Source organism: Engystomops pustulosus, chromosome 2 (genome assembly GCF_040894005.1).
Source record: "Engystomops pustulosus chromosome 2, aEngPut4.maternal, whole genome shotgun sequence".
Taxonomy (NCBI): domain Eukaryota; kingdom Metazoa; phylum Chordata; class Amphibia; order Anura; family Leptodactylidae; genus Engystomops; species Engystomops pustulosus.
The window spans coordinates 94,206,247-94,223,546 of record NC_092412.1 but is presented as its reverse complement, the minus strand read 5'-3'; the positions used below and the strand labels follow the sequence as shown (position 1 = coordinate 94,223,546).

The following is a 17,300-nucleotide window of genomic DNA, read 5'->3' as shown; positions in this document are numbered from 1 at the left end:
ACCCAGGGATACCAATTAATGTTAGAGATTTTTATCTAGGGCCTAACCGCCCTTATCAGTTGTACAGGTGACTTTCAAATTAACCCTTTCATGGTTGTCCTGGTACCAGGAACTTGAACATAAAACCAAGACACGTCAGTCTCTTAGTGTATGTAAAGATCTTCTCCCGTTTAATCTCTCAAATGCATAATATCACAGACAGAAGAGTCATCAAAGAGGCGTGAATAGAATACTGCAATGCTATTGGCCATAATGAATTTACCAGCAGATTTCTCAGAAAAGGCTAATAGACCTTGTTCCCAGACATGTTTATACTAATTTCCCTGAGAAGAAAGAGATAAACTGGCACCAAAATCAAAATATTGAACTAAAGATGAAGAACAGTCTGGATTCTCATTAAATGTCAAGGGTAATTAGGCGAGCAAACACGTTACAAAAAATGAAGTTTGAATCATGACATTAACTGGACAGTGCTTTGACCCCCAGCGTGACCCCTGGCTAATACTTAGAATGGCGGACAGTCCCTTATTCTGGGATTTCTTAAGTCAAGATGGCGTCCGAAACCAGTGCGATCTCCTTAACAACGAGGAGCTATTTATCATCAGAGACAATAGTTTCGTGAGAGGCTTTCATAAGGGTTTGGTGGGTACTCTGTTTGGGTGTGTTATTACAACCAAGAGTAAGAAGAGGGAAAGAAAGGGTAAGCAAAAAAAGAGGGGGGAAATAGGAAGGGGAAAGGAAGCCATGTGCCTCACATGGCTGTTCATACCACCTTGTGCAACCCCAACGGTGTACAATCGTATGTTGAATCATTCCACTCACAGGAATATATTTTAAAAAGTCGCTGAGTTTTGTTAGGCCTCCGAAGGGGCCCAGACCATGATTGTCTTGTCGGGGTCCCTGGCCACCATCTCCTCCATTTTTTATATGAACCGGATTTCCGGCAGCCATTCCACAATCGTAGGGGGAGAAAGGTTCTCCCAGTGTCTTGGTATCACAGTTTGTGCAGCCGCAAGAAAGTAGCGAAGTAGACTTTTCTTAATTGAGGAGATGGCACCCACAGGACCGGGAGGAGCGCCAACTGAGGGGAAACCAGGACCGACTTACTAGTGACTGAACGGTAGGTGTTGAACACCATGGTCCAGTAAGGCTGGAGCACAGAGCAGCTCCACCATATATGCAGGATCGAACCCATCTCCCACGTGTGTCCGGGACCTCCAGGTATATGTTATTGAGCATGAGGGGACATCTTTACCAGCGGGACAGCAGTTTGTAATTTTTCTCTTGCGCACTACACGGCAGGGGCATTTTATGAGCACTACACTGTCAGGGTGATGGACAGATCAGACTCCCATGCTCCCACAAACCCAGGCTAACCTGGGGATGAGTCTTCCGGTAGGATACCATACAGTCTAGAAAGGGCATGCTCCGGTGGTCTAAATAGAACTTCAAACTCTGTGATGGAGGAGCCAAACCGTGTGGGACCAGGGTCAGCTCTAACAAAGAGGCCAATTGCTAGTACTCCATCCAGGACAGTGTCATGTCAGGGTTTGAGGCCCCAGAGGCCGCTCCAGAGTTTCCGGCCTTCCCAGAGGCCACTCCAGAGCCTCTGGCCTTCCCATAGGCCGCTCCAGAGTCTCCAGCCTTCCCAGAGGCCGCTCCAGAGTCTCAAGCCTTCCCAGATGCCACTCCATAGTCTCCAGCCTTCCCATAGGCGGCTCCAGAGTCTCCCAAGGGCCACTCCAGCCTCTGGCTTCCCAAGGGCCACTCCAGCCTCTGGCTTCCCAAGGGCCACTCCAGCTTCTGCCCCCCAAAGGGACACTTCAGCCTCCGGCCAAAAGACATACCAGACATCCTCAAGATATCCTCAGCTGGTTCCCTGCCAGGTCGAAGCACCTCATTGGGATTTGTCCTGTCTTCACTGTTCCTGCTCTCCTCCTCAGGTGTCCCGTCACCGAGAAGAAAAGGAGGAAGTGGAGAAAGAAGAGGGGGCTGAAGAAGAGGGGACCTAAAGGGGGGGGGTACTGTCATGGGTGTGCCCGCGATCAATGTCGCAGATTGCGGGTACACCTGTGCTCCGCGCTGTGGTGTTCCCCCCGGCCCGCACTTACCTTTCCAGGCACCAGGCTGTGGTCCCGTCCAGGCAGCACGCCTCCTTCGGCACCTCTCTTCACTCTCTGATGGATCTTCAAGTTATTCCCTGAAGTGAAAGCCCTCCTGTGATTCCTAGTGTTCCAGGGTTCCCAGGTTTCCTCTGTGTGCCTGTTCCAGGGCCGGTTCTAGACATAGTGGGGCCCTGGGCAAAACTAAATGTGGGGCCCCAAAATAAAACTATTTTATGACCAGTCACCGTCAGTAAAAGGCTCCCTTTTGTATGGTAAAACAAACTGTAATATGGGAGAATTTTATGGGAGATAGATGATAGGGAGATTGATGGGCAGCATGGTGGCTCTGTGGTTAGCACTACAGGCTTGCAGCGCTGGTAGAATTTGCATGTTTTCTCGGTGTTTGCGTGGGTTTCCTCCGGTTCCTCTGGTTTCCTCCCACACTCCAAAAACATACAGGTAGGTTGATTAGATTGTGAGCCCCATGGGGTTAGTGACTGATCTGGCAAGCACAGTGCCGCGCTGAATAATCTGCAGCAAAGAGAACGTTAAATCCATAGGGAACACCAAACAATTTTTTTCAGAAAATTGCACTGAGCATCACACAGATGCTCACTATCATTATACGCTCCCTTACACAATGGTAACCCAAATAAATAACTATATATCTATAAACCAAGCTAATGAGATAATAAAAGTCACTTTTAGATGTGCGCCATTGTATTATCCACACAATAACAGAACCCTCCGCGCTTCATAAGAATTTGAGTGAGAACGTCATAACATAGGTTAATGGAGGATGGTGTGAAATAAAAACTTTATTCCTGAACATGTGTGTATTTTTAGTGTTACATATAACTTTATGGACATGTTCTGGGTTGCAGTGTTAATATGTAGCCACATTAGGCGAAGAGGATCAAATATTCATCGGATCAATCGTGTCAATTTTCACTAAAAAAACTATCACGAAATAAAAGGCAATAAGAGAGAAAGTGTATTCTTAGATAGTTTTGGATAGGAGAGGGTTAAAAACATGAATATTCGTTTATATTATTCCTTATCAGAATGTAGTATCATATAAAGTGAATATTTCCATTATCTGTGAGGTTCAGCAGCTCCTGTGTGCAGCAAACTCTCCCTGTAGCCTAAGAATCTTAAGGGGGGTTTACACTTCAGAGAGCTGGATCTCTGGCTCTTTGACACATAGAACCTCACTTCCTATGAAAGAAGAGAGTCTCCTCTTTTAAATGAATCTAAATTTGTGTATCTAGGTGTCAGGGAAACGGAGATATTAACTGTTAAAATACCGTCAGGAGAGATTTTTATATTTAAAAATCGCACCTGATATTCTCACTTTAAACCTGAATATCTCTGGATCCAGGGCAGAGGTATTGCCATCCTGCCGAGGTCCTGCCCTCCGGTGATCCGTTCCTGTGGTTCCTGTTGCCTGCTTCCCAACCTTGGCTGCCACCGCGGGCCTAGTCCCACCCGTGGAACGACCTGGTGGCACCCCGCCGCAGCAAGACCATCCCGCTTTGCGGCGGGCTCTGCTGAAGAGCTGGTGACAGGGGTCACTAAGACTCTGGTCCCTGGTTGCGGCTAGTACCATCATCCCCCACGGTGGTCCAGGGAGTCCACAGATTTTTCCCACAGAGACTTGCTTACGGTTCATCCGCCCGAACCGTCACATAAAGGAGTCGAGGCATCACATCACATTTTTAACATGTTAATGCACCTGAACCACGACAGGTGACCGCTGTGGTAGCGGGCTAGGTCTCTTACAGTATGGTCCAGGAGAGTTTTATAGTGTAGGCTGTACAATAAGGATAGGTCGGCTGGGAAATACCTGGGATAATTCTCTGTATTTGAAATGTGTTGGTGCCACTTAAAAGGGAACTGAGATGCTAAATGTGCAACCACTGAGGCCGGTAAAGTGACATTCAGGTGAGGTTGACCTTGAAATTGCTAAGGTGGCCGAACCTCGTTAACTCCACCAGGATAGACGGGAGGGAGACACCGATAGATACCCCTCTGGAGTTGGCTGGCCAATTCCATGTCGGACCTGTTGCAGAGGGTAGGGACGTGGTCGGTGCGGAAGTGGGTCTCCTGTAGGAACAAGATAGCAGCTTTAAGCTTATGTGTTCCATATAGTACCTGGGATTGCTTTTGGAGGACATTTAAGCACCTGGCATTGAAGGAATAACAGATAAGAGGAACCATGTGAGACAGAGGGCAGGAAAGATGGAGAGGAAGGGGGGAGGGAAGAGGATAGAGGAAAGATGAACTAACAAATAAACCCGGGAGAGATTCCCACAAAACAATTGGGATACTAGTGGGTTAAAAGCTTGAATGTATTTGCCTCCTACTGTAACCCGCAGAGCAGGAAGCACCCCTTGTGGGAAACGGACCTTCTACAGAGGAGCTGTAGATTTAGTTATTGAGATAACAGAATAATACATGAATGTATATCCAAGGCAACATTATATAGTAACAGATCTCCATGGAATGTGCGGAATTGCAATTCCCACTGTACCCCTCCAAGGCCCCGCTACTAGGTTCATTGGGGAATATGACGGGGAAAGGAACCCCTGCTGAAGTAAGAGGGGGTAGGTAGGTCAACCTCGGCTCAGGACAACGGGGCACATCTATGCATCACCGGTGAGCCTAAGCACTCTTGTTAAGTCTTCTTGGAGGGGACGGTGAATCATGGAGAATCATATATACTCAGGGTAGAAAACAACTAGTCCATGTAGGGAGCAATGTGTGATACAGTCACCGTATTCAGATGGAACAAAGGTGGCCTCACAGCTGCGGGTCCCGATCTTGGGGGGGGCCCTCTCCGGTCTCTGGTGCCCTCTGAATCTGTTGCGGCTGCAAGGGCCTATCTGTGGACAAGGCGTCTGTCTCCAGGCGGCTGGGACCTCTCTGGGTTGCCTCACAAGGTGGAGTGTCCTAGCCTGCCAAATCTGAAAGCAGGGGGGAAGCCCCAGGTGTATGGGATCTTGGGCAGTTGTAGAAGCTCCAATAATGGGCGGAGAGCTCTCCGCTTCTGGAGGGTATATAACTGCAGCAGTGCATCCTGATTGACAAAGAGTAACAAGGAATATATGGCAGTATAGCCTACGCATTTCGGACGTACAGAGTGTCCTTACTCATGGCTAATGTACTTTCGATACTACTTTTATCAGAGAATTGGGATTAAAGATTTACGTTTTTATCTACACCTGGTGCGGCATGCGATTTCTTCTGCATTATTTCTCCTTCCCCTGTTCTCAGCATCGTCTACCATGCTGCAGATTGAAGCTACATGGAGTGGGTAGCTAAGGCATTCTCATGGCGGTCAAGCCTGTCTGTGTTAGCTGCAATGGAGGCCTCAGTAGTGGACACATGTTCTTCAATGCCTCTGAGATCAGTCCACAAGGAGGTCAGCTCAGTTCTGTACACTGCTTCCTGTCTAGATACATACGACTCCATGTATCTATGCAGAGCTTTGGCCACATTAAGCATGTTTTGTGAGAGATGTGCAACTTGATGTAGCGAGCCCCCTGGAGAATCATAACAAGGAGAGCTTGCGCCAGGGGATCGCAAGGCCTCAGGTGTGGATGGGCCAGATAGGCTTCTGCAGTAAGGGGGTGCTGGCGATGGCACAGGTGACAGCTATGCAAGTTATGGTTCAGAGCGGCCCATGTAGTGACTTTGTGAGCTGCCAGCTGCTGCATTGGTGGTCAGCGTCTCCTGGTCTGGCCCTCTGGCTGGTGGTAGGGGCCTCATATTGGCCCAAAGTATGCCACTGCGGCTCTAGAGTGCCAGGAGTCTTTGGGGGCCGGGTGTTCTCTGGCAGAGTTGGCTGGCGCTGTGGGACAGGGGACTGTACCTCCAGTTGCTGAGGGAAGGCATGAGGGTCCTCTGCGGCTTAGGTGAGTGTAGGGTCCGGGTCACCGTCCGGATGGCTGCTCTGGTCACCCGATGGCTGCAGTGCTGGAGAAGCTGGAGGGGAGGGCTCACGTGGCTGTGGGTCGCGTGCTGCAACAGGCGCGGTGGCCATCTTAGATTCCTCTGGCACCTTTACCGCTGGGAAGAACTGCTGGTTCCTGTGGTTGCAGCGGCATTTGGCAGGTCAGCTGGGGCCTCTGACCCCTTATTCTTTTTTCTCACCCCCATGCTTGCCTTGGAACGTGGCGGTCGGGTGAATAGGAGCAAGGATGGAGCAGAGCTCAGGAGAAGCACGTCCTCACTCCTCCATAGCCAGGCCACGCCCCTTGCAGATAAAACTTTAGATTCATATGTAGGCTGTTTTTAAAATGAATAAACAATAATAATGACAATGGGTTTGGGAGGCAGAGGAATTCAGCAGAAAATACGATAGACATGACTCCCAGATAGTCTCAAAAAGAAGTATGCTGTTGGATAACAGAAGGTGCCACAGCAACTTCAGCCTGAGGTTGAGAGAACACATAGCTCACCAGCTTGCAAGATCCGGGATGGTGGTCATCCTGAACCGGATAAGTAGAGGTATATTACGATTATATCACGATTACGAGGTGACATGATTCATTTATTTAAATATATGAATGGTCCATACAAAAAATATGGTGGTAAGTTGTTTCAGCTTAAATCAAATCAAAAGATGGGAGGGCACTGTCTCCGTTTGGAGAAATTAAGGTTTAATCAGGCGACAGGGCTTTTTTACTATGAGAACTGTCAATCTGTGGAATAGCCTGCCTCAGGCTTTGGTCACAGCAGGGACAGCAGAGAGCTTCAAGAACGGTCTATAGAAGTGTTTCCCCTAAATTCCTCATCGAATCCCTTCCCTTCCTTGGTTGAACTTGATGGACAAGTGTCTTTTTTCAAAAACTATATATGGCTAAAAGATTTTACAAAGTTAAAAAAAATAAACATTTTATAAAAACCTAATCACCTTTTGCTTAGAACTTATATAAAAATAAATTAACATATATAATGTCCCAAAATATCCAACCTAGCAAAATATGAAAAAATATTCCCAGTGTCACGGGCACCCCCGCAATCCGCAATATGGATGCACCCATGCCCCTCTCCGCTGTGCCGACCTAGCTCCCGTGGACTTACCTTTCCTGGTTCCCGCTCCCATCTGGACTAGGCCCCGCACGTGGGCCCACTCATCTAGGGCACGCGTGCAGTGGTACTTCAAGATTTAAAGGGCCAGCGCACAGGTGATTGGGGCTGGCCACTTCCGGATCTTCAAGCCATTTCCCTGAAGAGAAAGCCCTCCTGTGTATCCTGCATTCCTTTTTTATGGGCTGAGCAAACTGGGGCCTGGCTACATACTACACTCGGCTGGCTATATACTAAAAGGGGGCTGGCTATATAATAGCTGGGCTGGCTATATAATACAGCGGGCTGGCTATATACTACTTTGGGCTGGAAGGCTATATACTACCAGGGGCTTGCTGGCTATATACTGGGAGGCTGTGACCAATGCTTTTTCAACCCTTGGCTTATACTTGTGTCAATAGGTTTTCCTAGTTTTTGGTGGTTAAATTAGAAGCATCGGCTTATACTCGAGTATATACGGTATATAAAATTGGTATCTCTGTGATTCACTGATTCAAAGAATAAAGAAGGTGTAATTTGGGGTGCATACTGACACAAGGAAGTACAATTTCCAAAGAAATCTTACTTGCTTAACATATCCAGGAGCACTTTATGTTACCGTATATTCTGGCGTATAAGACGACCTGGTGTATAAGACAACCCCCCTACTTTCCTGTTAAAATATAGAGTTTAACCCCTTAGGGACATGGCCCTTTTTCGTTTTTGCATTTTCCTTTTTCACTCCCCACCTTCAAAAATCTGTAACTTTTTTCCTTTTTAGCACCGATCGCGGGTGTTACCGGTAAGCCTTTGCTGCAATATGCAGCAAAGACTTACCGGCTATGGAGAGGGCTCAGCCCGTGAGCCCTCTCCATGTAGCGCGACTCGACCGCCGCCGTCAATTATCGGCGTATAAGACGACCCCAAACCAGACAGAAGATTTTTCAGTCTTCAAAAGTCGTCTTATACGGTTTTTTATTTATTTTTTTTAATTAAATTGGGCAAAAATTAAAAAAAAAATTCTTGATTTTCCAAATTAAAAATTTTCAACTTTTTTGACACATTTACTGAACATCAGCTTTATGTTGATATGTTTTATTTATGTATCCTCTCATTTTTGTAGAATGTTATTAGACTTAGAACTTTAGGTGCGGTTTTTCACATTTTCTTAAAAAACATGAAATTATACTTTTGAGGGACCTGCTCAGCTCTCAAGTGACTTTGAGAGGCCTTAACAATAGTAAAACTCCATATATTAACATATATTAATATAAACTCTATATATTATTTAAAAAAAAAATGTACACATTCTCGGTGGATAAAATACCAAAGCGCTCCACAAAGTTTAATAACTTTAATAACTTTGGCATTGATGGGCATTGATTTTTTGGCAATTTGGACATATAAGATACTATGATTTTAGACACTTTAAAAATACTTAATTTTAGCTATCTTATTGATAAGATTTTATTAGTTCTTGAATTTATGGAGTAAAAGGAAATCATAAATTCTGGTTTTGGATTCTTAGCATTTTTTGGTGGGCATTTCACGGCACCATAAAATAATATGTTATTTTTATTCAATGAATCACTACGATTACAGTTGTATTTCATTTATATAGTGTTTTAACCATATTTTTAACATTTTACTGAAGAAAAACTAATCTGGAGAAAATGTAATTTGTTTTAGTATCGCCATCTTTTTGGAGACATAATATTAGCATTTTTTCAATTACTATATTGGCGCACATAACTTTTTTGATCATGTTTTAGTGAAAGGATTTGATGAAAAATTTAAATTTTTGCAAAGTTTTTCGTGTTTTTTTAAGGCGTTCACTGAGGGGTCCAATAATGTTTCCGATTTATTGTACTGATTGTTACAAATGTGGAAATACCAAATATGTGTGGGATTTTGTGATGATTAGATTCGTATGGGAAATGTTGGTGTTTATCAGCAATAAATTATGGCCAGGATAAGTTGTTGTTCTATGCCTGATGGAAAAGAATCGTCACCTGTGCAGCAGGATGAAACTGTGGGCAAACCATTCCAGAGCATAGGTCAAAGGCAGCAGCTGAAACTGATATGTGCACTTGACGGCGATCAGGATTTAGGTATATGGAGTCTTTGGATACAGGCCATAATCATAATCTTAATATCCTATATCAATTGCAGTCCATTGCATAATATCCAATTTCAATTGCATTTAAATGAATCCATTGCATAATATATTATGCTTGCTAGTTATATTAATTGCATGTTAAATGAAAAAAATTTTGATTTCCGGTGCACTGAAACTACAAATTGCTCAGAAACAGGAAAAGGTATTTCTGGAAAGCTAATATGATTTTTTAGCTACTTTGTAAGGCAACTCCATTGATATCATGTATGATGCGGGATTAAAACCCAACCAGTTTATCTATTCTAGAAGATTCCCAACTGTAGACAGCACTGTTTCAATGTGGTTGCGTCTCTTCAGTACAGCGTAGGGAACTGGTTTGACTTTTTACTATGGTCGGGAAGTATGAGTTCTCCTTATGGAGACTTTGTTGCCCTTTTCCAGTTTTGAACCACCAGTTCTATCTTTGAAGAAGTGCCAAGAATTCTGTAATCCAGATTAACATGCAATAAACCCTACAGCAGTTATCATAGTAAATAATGTTAGAAAAATACATCAGTCCATCTAGTCCAACCTAAAAAGGAATGGGAAATCAACTCCCATAATAAAGACAAATTTAAGAAATGCCTTTCTATTTTTTTTCTTCTATATTTTTGACAATGAGCCGTATTAGTCGATTTTTACCAAAAAATAAATTTGTAATTTTTAGTTACAGCTTTTTCTTACACATTTAGGATATAATGTTAATCTATCATGACCAAGCAAGGTGACCATTGTCCATGCTGTTTTGAAAAATGTTATTCAAATGTAATACAGGCTGCGTCTGCCATCTTGTGGATAGAAGTGGAATGTGTTTTTTTACTTACTGTATTTTATTTCATCAATTAAATCTGACAGCAGATCCTATCTGCTATTTTATTAACAGTGTGGTATGTTTTCTATAAAAGCTGCAAAAACAGGATTCCATTATTCTGGAGAGCAAAATTCAATCTAGTCAATCCCATTTTGTTCTTAATTTAACAGTAGGTGTTTTCCATAGATAAGAAATAATGTCGCATTAGGCATCTATTTCCACCCAACAATTTTTTTTTAGGTACTGTTTTCAAATACAGTCACTTACAGTCAGATTGAAATGGATGTCTACTATTTTCTAGTTATTTTAAATTCAGACAATCTTATTATTGCTATTTTCTATTTAACCACTTCTGGACAGCTGTTATACTTTATACTTCTGGATGGTCCGAACCTGACTCTGCAAGGACATACCCGTGCATTTAGAGATGAGCGAACATACTCATCGGAGCTAGATGCTCGTTCGAGCATTAGCGTACTCGAAACTGCTTGTTGCTTGGACGAATATTTTGCCAACTCGAGAAAATGGCATCTCTCACCATTTAGATTTTTGGCGGCCAGAAACAGAGCCAATCACAAGCTAGGAGACTCTGCAGTACACCTAGCATCACATGATACACTTACATGTTGATAGCAGTGGTTGGCTGGCCAGATCAGGTGACCCTGGGATAGACTAGCCGCTGCCCGCGCTGCTCGGATCATTCTGTGTCTGGATGCCGTTAGGGAGAGAGCTGCTGCTGGTCAGGGATAGCGTTAGGGTGTTCTATTAGCTTACTGTTAGGCAGGAGTGATTCTACAAGAACCCAACAGCCCTTGTTAGGGCTAGAATAGCATTATATTTTATTTTTTTATTTCCTTGTGGCTGGGCTTGCTGGCACTAGTAGTGCAGCTACTACCATATTGTGACGAATTTGCAGGGAGACTTGCGAACATTATTTTTGCCTCTTAGTGACACACATATCCATTTCAAACAGCTAAGTGGGACAATTTATTGGGGGTTTGATTGAATTAGGCAGAGTCTGCAGAAATCTCCAGAAATCCCAATCCACATTCTCTCTGCCGGTGAAGCGTACTGTACGTCACGTTTGGCGTAATCTAATACATTTTTTTTGTTCACATTAGTACCAGGACATTCAGCAATCCGCATTTCAGTTTGCTTGTTTAATGATATCTTCTGCGTGTTTCGTTCAGAAAGAAATTAAAAAAAAAAAAAACTGCCGCTGCTGCCTCCGCATGCCGTCCCCTATAGTGTCAGTGTCAATTATTGGGTGTTTTAGATGCTATCTAGCCTCACTCTGTCATCGCCATGCTGTTGCCCATAATTTTGGCATAATGGTGCGATTAGGCAACCTCAAAGGCATCCATGCATGCTGCCCCTGCTGTTTCCTGTCCATTTCCGTGGTGTTTCCATCATTTTCTGAGGTTTCCAGGTTTTTGGCCAAGCTTCCCTGTGCAGAGCCTTGGTCCCCTTGAAAAATGCTCGAGTCTTCAATTGACTTCAATGGGGCTTGTTATTCGAGACGAGCACTCGAGCGTCGGAAAAAGTTCGACTCGAATAACGAGCACCCGAGCATTTTAGTGCTCGCTCATCTCTGCAGAGTTAGGCCAGACTTGCCCACGAACGAATGTGAAATTGTATGATTTTGGTCAGCGTTTTGTCTGATTTTAGTTCTAGTGCTTTCCCTCAATACATTTTTGTATTCCTGGTTAAATTTTCACGTCTGATTTTCACAGCCCTGAAACATGTGCATGATTTTTACAGTCCTTGAAACATGGACATGAAAAACAGACCCCACTAGGATGGCATCCTAGTAACGTCCTTTTTTTTTCACCTAATCATTCATCATATGTCGGCGCTCATACTGTGTTTTTCTCTGATAGGATCAGACAACAGACTGCAAAAACCATCTGACGTGTGCATAACACAATAAGCTATCAATGAATTAGTAGACTATGACAGTGTCACGGGTGTCCCTGTGATCCACGTCTCGGATCGCAGGCACACCCGTGCCCCACTGCTTGGCGGCACGATCCACAGTCCTCACTTACCTCTCCACGCTCCTGCTTCCTCCTCCCCCGATCGACGTCCGAAATCCCTAGGGCGCGCGTGCGCCGGCACTTGAAGATTTAAAGGCCAGCGCACCACTGATTGGCACTGGCCACTTCTGGGGTTTCTATAAAAACTGACTGCTCCCATCCACCCCAGCTGGATCTTTGAGCTAAGTGCCATAAAGAAAGCTTCCACTGTGATTCCAGTTCCCATTATCTGTTCCCGTCCTGATTTGACCTTGGACCTGACCTTGATTCTGCACCATTGCTGCCAGACCTGACTATCTGCCTGTCCCCAACTTTAAGCCTGGATTGTGAATCTGTACCTCGACCTTGGCAGCCACTGCGGGCTTGTCGCACCTGTGGAACGACCTGGTGGCACCATGCCAAAGCAAGACAATCCTGCTTTGCAGCGGGCTCGGTTGATGACCGGGTGCTACTTAGATACCGGTCTCAGGTGTCAGCTAGTGTCATCATCCGCGGAGGTCCAGGGGGTTCACTGACCCCGAGCCCTGACAGACAGCACTTGTACAAGCAAATTTTTCTGTGGGAAAGGGTTCTTAGAGCAGTACTTTTGCCAAAGATCAGATAAACTTCTCCAGAGCATTCAATCCCTTGTTTAAAGTGACTATATCATCTACAGGGTTCGGGTAAGAAGGAGTCAAGAAATGTGCAGTGTTTCATACCCTTTTATTCACGTGATGTAGGTACAGTGTAGATTTTCTGTTGTGGAATAATGTGTAGATACTTTCTGCATATTACAAGCATGATTCACACACTGTAGAAAGAAATCTGTAGCGGAAACTGACTGCTGTATGCCTTTTTGTGAATTTTATGCCCACATTTCACCGTTTGAGTAAAATATGTTAGCACACTATTTCCAAAGTAAGTTATACAGAGACAGATTTGCCATATTTTGTCTTACAGAGGGTCTTTGACTGCATCCTCTAATAATTACAGATTCTTGTGTATATGATAAATTCATGTGTCCCCCAGCACATACATATTACCTTTGAAAATATAGCTACACAGTATCAGACTGATCCAGAAGTCTGCTTTATTATGTTTAATAGACAATAAATATCTGAGCGGTGCTCAAAACCAAGTTTTAATGAGTATGACTATAAAAGAATAAGGCTACTTTCACACGAATGAACGCTGCTCACCTCTTCTTTATCCATAGCGAGGCAAGGCGTACGGCCGTAAACATGGAAAAGATCTGTGTGGCCAGATATTGGTCCTTTACACGTTCGTGTGAAAGGAATCTCATGTCTATTGGCAATTCAATAAATATTGCAATCACTTCCTGTGATTTCAATGCGACTCAGAAGCAGCTACAGAGAAAAAATATATATACTTATGCCTGTGGTGCCAAAAACTGCTTTCAAAGTGTGTATATGCCACCAGTGTACACTAGGCCTACTGAAATAACTGGTGGCAATACGCATGGGGAAGCTAACCCCCACTCCCTCATTGACACTGGTGATATCACGACTATTTTTTGTCATACTTTTATCTGGTTCAGAGTTGTATTTGAATCACAGGGTGTCAGGGGCAGTATTTATTACCATACTGCCATGGACACATGTTCACATTTAATATGTGTTCTTTAGTCTTTTTATCATGGCCTGTTTTCCATATGATTTAAAAAAGGTATTTTTTGTTACATATGTACTCCCTAAGAGTTCATTGCAATGCCAATACACAACACTCTGCTCTCTTCCATGGCAATATCTTATATTGTGATGCTTGGCAGCAGTGTACTATTGTAGGATTTTCCTCTCCTGCATTCTCTCGATTTTCCATCATGAGTTTAAGCGACTCCTTAGAGCAGGATGCAGAACCCGCTGCCTGCCGACCCACGTGTTGTGGCCCTGGTCCTGCTGCCTGCAACCTCCTGTGCAGAAACAAGGGCGCAATTTTATTCTGTTTTTGCTGCGATTCACAGCAAAAATGAAATAAAACAAGTGTGCAGTAAGCACACAGTAGCTTGCAATAGCATCATCACATGAGCATCTGGCTTCTCCTCTGTATGGCCTCCTGTGGAACAGGGCTGCTCACAGTGAGGAGGAGAAACTACAACTGGGGGCAGGAGGGGTGGGGACTAGAAATGGTGGCAGGAGGGGTGGGGACTAGAAATGGTGGCAGGAGGGGTGGGGACTAGAAATGGTAGCAGGAGGGGAGGGCCTAGAACTGGGGCAATGGGGCGAACAAGAACTGGGGCAACGGGGGGGGGGGACTAAAACTGTGTACAACGGGTGGGACTAGAACTGGGCACAGCAGGGGGGATTAGAACTCGGGGCAAGAAGGAAGGGAACACTAGAAGTGGAGGCAACGGGGGGGGACTAGAGCTGGGGGCAGTAGGGGGGGACTAGAACTGGAGGCAGCAGGGGGACTTCAAATGGGGGCTAGAACTGGGGGCAGCAGAGGGGCTAAAAATGGGGGCAGGTGGGAGGGGGAACTAGAACTGGGGGAAGGAGGGATGGGTGGACTAGAAGTGGGGACAGAAAATGGGGCTAAAAATTGGCGCAGGTGGGAGGGGGAACTAGAACTGGGGGAAGGAGGGATGGGTGGACTAGAAGTGGGGGCAGCGGGGGGGATAAACCTGGGGGGGTTGCTGTGTGAGAAGGGGGTAGCACACATGGAGGGGGCTGTCTGAGTGAGGAAAGAGAGAAAAGACCTGGGGGGCTAGGTGTCTGTAAAGGGGGGGGAAAGCAGTTTTATAGTAGTTATATCCTTGTACATAGGAGGCAGAATTATAGTAGTTATATTCTTGTACATAGGGGGCAGTATTATAGTAGTTATATTCTTGTACATAGAGGGCAGTATTATAGTAGTTATATTCTTGTACATAGGGGGCAGTATTATAGTAGTTATATTCTTGTACATAGGAGGCAGTATTATAGTAGTTATATTCTTGTACATAGGGGGCAGTATAATAGTAGTTATATTCTTGTACATAGAGGGCAGTACTATTTTAGTAATATTATTGTACATAAAGGGCAGTATTATACTAGTTATATTCTTGTATACATGGGCAGTATTATAGTAGTTATTTTCTTGTACATAGGGGCAGTATTATAGTAGTTATATTATTGTACATAGAGGGTAGTATTATAGTAGTAATATTATTGCACTTAAAGGGCAGTATTATAGTAGTTATATTCTTGTACATAAGGGCCAGTATTATAGTAGTTACATTCTTGTACATATTATAGTAGTAATATTCTTGTACATTGGGGACAGTATAATAGTAGTTATATCCCTGTACATAGGGGGCAGTATTATAGTAGTTATATTCTTGTACATAGGGGGCAGTATTATAGTAGTTATATTATTGTACATAGAGGGCAGTATTATAGTAGTAATATTATTGTACATAAAGGGCAGTATTATAGTAGTTACATTCTTGTACATAGAGGGTGGTATTATATTTGTATTTATCACCGTGTTATCACCGTGTTACCTTTTTATGGGAACATTTTATGCATACAATCACATGGTTTATTAATAGCACTCACACATAGATAAGGCTCTATTTGGTCCATCCCAATACTGTTTAATTGAAAAGTTGTTATATAAATCAATGAGTCATATATTGAAAATTTTATGGACCTCTTCTATTTTAAACCCCCCCCTTCCCCCCCCCTTTCTCCCCTATTTCTCACCTCACCCATTTTTTCACCCCATCACCTATCACCACACTCATCACCTTCCCACACTTCCCTTCACTATCCATCCCTAAAATAGAAGTGATCCATAACAAATACATATATATTTTGGTCCATATACCTTTAATAGAGAAATGCATAATCCGCCTAAGAACTTACCTATAACTATTATATATTCCTTTTTTTTGCTGTTCTCTTTCCGGTCCTATGGATCATCGATATAGAACATGTACAATCTACCCTGTTCTGGAGTAATTGATGTTTAATAGAAATGTTAGTAATCTCAGAATCATTTCATTAGCTGTTTCTTTCTCCCCTCCCATCGATTCCTACATTGGCACATTTCTCACCTGATAATATACCGGGGGTGTGCGCGCACGGACTGTAGGATCCGCCCTCTGTTTCCATGACTCTCCCTCCGGTCACGTGTCCGGGTGTGACGTCACCGTCACATGACTGGTCACGTGCACGGAGATGAGCGTGGACTGGGGGCGGACACCTTCCAGCGTGTGTGCGCCCAGTAGCTCCGCCGGCTCGAACTAATAACTTTAATCAGGTGAGTGCACGATTTCCTCATTGGCCGATCCCTAAATAAAATCCAGCTGCATTCATAGGAACAATACCCCCAGACGAAGGCTTGCGCCGAAACGCGCGTCGGGGAATCTATCCACAGCAGACGGGAGACATAATCTAAACATGGGTATGTTTACAATGTATTTTTTTGCACATGCACTGAGCACTTTATATATTTAAAAAGCTGCAGTATCAGTCTGAATACTTACTAGTATCTCGTGCATGGCCGTTGCCATATATTTGTGTATGAATTGTATGATCCTCTCTAAACCCATGTGACATGATGTTTTAATACTCATTACTCTCCCAGACGCTCATGTTTTTAATTATCCCTGTGTGACATCCTCACTATCTGCTTGTATCCCCCACTCCCCCTTTATCTTCCTTTTGTGGAATATGTAATTTTTTAATGAAATGAAATAAAGATTTGTATACTTTTTGGCTAAAAATGGCTTAGTTTTGTGCTTGTAGGTGTAGGGTGGTATTATAGTAGTAATATTCTTGTACATAGGGGGCAGTAATATAGTAGTTATACTATTGTACATAGGGGGCAGTATAATAGTAGTTATATCCCTGTACATAGGGGGCATTATTATAGTAGTTATATAATTGTACATAGAGGGCAGTATTATAGTAGTTATATTCTTGTACATTACATAGGGGGCAGTATTATAGCAGATATATTCTTGTATAGTAGTTATACGCCTGTACAAAGGGGACACTATTTTATTAGTTATATTTCTGTACATAGGGAGCAGGGCTCTCATTCCTATTGCTCCATCTGATTATGTTATTACTCTGTAATGTCTTATTATTTTGTATATGTACCAATGATCTGTACAGCGCTGCAGAATATGGTGG

The 17,300-nt window shown here is 43.8% G+C and overlaps 1 long non-coding RNA gene across 2 annotated transcripts in view; it reads left to right on the top strand.

Annotated features, from left to right (window-relative positions):
* LOC140118105 (uncharacterized) overlaps window positions 1–17,300 on the top strand; it is a 46,919-nt gene that overhangs the window by 22,516 nt on the left and 7,103 nt on the right. The window lies entirely within an intron of this gene.